The sequence below is a fragment of the Metopolophium dirhodum genome, chromosome 8 (assembly GCF_019925205.1).
Source record: "Metopolophium dirhodum isolate CAU chromosome 8, ASM1992520v1, whole genome shotgun sequence".
Lineage (NCBI taxonomy): Eukaryota > Metazoa > Arthropoda > Insecta > Hemiptera > Aphididae > Metopolophium > Metopolophium dirhodum.
Window position 1 is genome coordinate 9,605,605 of NC_083567.1, and position 3,058 is coordinate 9,608,662.

Genomic DNA, 3,058 nt, shown 5'->3' on the forward strand with positions numbered 1-3,058 from the left:
AATCGAGTACCTACCTATATATGCGTTAAATCGTTATGCCATATCGGGTTAACTTTGATTTATATATTTTATACTTACTTATATATGTACGCGGATACCAAACAAGCCAATCGTCGTATACGATTGGTGATATACTAGCAGTTACTTATTTGTAAGTTATTTCGAATTTGCGGTTTTGTTGCTCTTGCGTTATTTCGTCGTGATAAGGTTGAGACGCTATAAACTGTAGCCATTAATTTAATTATTTAGCGGGCATAATTCCGAATATAGCAGTAAGACAGTATACTCACAAAGTCACAATGACTGCACAGTGGTAGCAATTAATTATAGTATAGGTACAGCACAGACGCATAGTTAAAGAATCGACAGCAAAAACGAATTAGCGAAAAACAAAATAAGTCAGTTACAACAATGTAACAAACATAGTAGCAATAACAATAATAAAGTGTAGCAATATCGATAGTAAAATAGAGTAATCAATAATAACAATAACGGGTAAAAAGGGGAAACATCAAACAAGCTTAGGTGTACATGCCCCTGTCACATCGTACGGTGATTAAAGTGGTTCACTGGTTCCTACCATAGTAATAATAAATAATGGCGGTGATGTGAAAAGAAACAATATAATTAATTCATAAATTAATGCATGCGTTATATTATTATTACGTAATTTCGGGTTAACATTGATGCATATTTCTAATCGGTAGAACGTACAGTAAACACGTCACATTATCATCGTACGATAGGTGATATTCTCAATAGATTAGTACTAGGTACTCGGTACTATAGTATGTACTATGTGCTTGGTACTATAGGTACCTGCTACTATATTAGTAGTACCTAGTTGCATTGTAAGTTATTTCAAGTTACCGGTTTTGCTCTTGCATTTTACCCTTATCATACAATTGAGATGCTATACATTTTAGTAATTTATTTCTTTAATTATTTAACGGGCATGATGCCCAATATAACAGTAGGACAGTATACTCACAGTAACTTCATAATGGTTAAAACAAAGAAGCAATTCATTAACACAACTCAGACACTGCACAGCTAAAGAATTAACAACAAATAATTAGTGAAAAACAAAAGGGGTTACCTATATATTGACGCAATATACTCCTTGAATGTAGGTAGTGAAAAATCTAAATATTTGAAAATATCGTCTTTGTCTTTGTTTTTAACTCTACTTAAGAATACCAACAATCAGAATTTGAATAAATTCAATAGAATCGTGTTAAAAAAATAATTAATTTAAGAAAATAAATTAACAATTATAATTACTAGGTCATGTTATATAAAAAATCCAATTATTTAGGTATACAAAAACAATATACATACCTACCTATATAATAATAATTTCTGTCGAAGTCAAAGTTTTATATTGTCGATATTGGTATTTGGTAACTACCAGACTATTAATTGTTAATTTTTCAGGTAAATCATTTAATTTACAATTTATTAATACTCATATACTATATCCTATAATTTATTTTATTTTTTACCATCAATTTTTTTTACTGGATTTTTTTCCATAGTACTTTCTAATAGTTGAGCATTTTAATACGGCATAATATGCACAACTTTAACTTACAAAATGGGGTGAGCATGCCCAAAAAAATCACACTGTATACAAGGCGTACTTAAATAGTTATTCAATAATCACTTATTGTCAATAAGTGATAGGTACACACATTTAATATTATTATTATTGTTATGTCTTAGTTAAACACTGCGATGTAAATATAATTATTATTTCTGTGCACATTATGACTATATATAGGTGCGCGTGTTTACAAGCGTACACGTATATAACATTTGTAAACAGCCTAAGTTCACGCGGAGTACAAAAGGCAAAATTCAAGTAAAAATATTATTTGTAATGGCATTAAATAACAAAATAATATTACGGGATGAAATCAATAATAATAATATAATTATATTGTCCCAACAGCATGTGGCATTGTGCTGGTCGTTTATTGGATTATATTATATTACACGAACGTGATATAATAATAATTTACTTACTTAGTAAACACGGCAAAGTCGTAGCAAAAATTGTATTTATTTTGAAAATAGAAGAAGGGGCGAATGCTTCTCGAAAAATTATTTTTAGGAGTGCTTAAATTTACCTCATCTGTCGGACGCATTTCACAATTTCCTAATCCTCATATTTTAAGTGTATGTACGAACACACAGCAATTTGAAGAGGGTAAGTAGGTACGCAAAGTCTGTGCAGACATAAACATAAAAAAAAACATAATATAACTGCGGGTACCTGCGTGTGCATATTCATGTATATTGTGTAATATACGCACACGAAAAAATGAACAGTTTTTCATGTTTTGTTTATACAGATGTTAGTGTCGACTAAAATAAATATGATTTATTTAAAAAGGATTATTACATATAATATTATAATATAACATTAAAATATTTTGTATACAATATTATACATCAAACAAACAATGGTTTTATTATAATAAATTATAATATATTATTATAATATATATCCATTCAACAAGTCTATATTAAATTAATATTACAAAATTATTAGTCTCATACAGTCGTGTATAGGTTCTACACAATTTTAATTTACAATATAATATATTATGCATGTGGTGATGACGTCATGCGCTGTATGATTCGATAAAATAAATTAATAAAATGACAAAATAGGTATTTAAATTAATATAAAAGGGACTGTCAAGTTTAAAAAATAGAACATCTGCAGTAATAGTAGATAATATGTGAACACGGGTATCGTGTAGTTAACTCATATTAGGATATATCGTGAGATTTTTTTTTTTTTTTAATCTTTCCACAATCCTCGCTTATCAGCTGCCCGGATGTATGCTTTAAATAATTGTTTTTCTTTATAAATTAAGTAAATAAAAACTAATAAATAATGAAACTAATGTTATATATGTATTAACTGTATGCGTACCTATTTTTCCGTCTACTTATCACGTTTCATTTCAAACGATAGCATTTTTCAACGCCAACATAATATTTACTTTGCTATATATATATATTATAATATGTCGATTTTCATGTG

General features: G+C 28.4%; 1 long non-coding RNA gene across 1 annotated transcript in view; it reads left to right on the forward strand.

Annotated features, from left to right (window-relative positions):
* LOC132950149 (uncharacterized) overlaps positions 1-3,058 on the forward strand; it is a 123,838-nt gene that overhangs the window by 64,416 nt on the left and 56,364 nt on the right. The window lies entirely within an intron of this gene.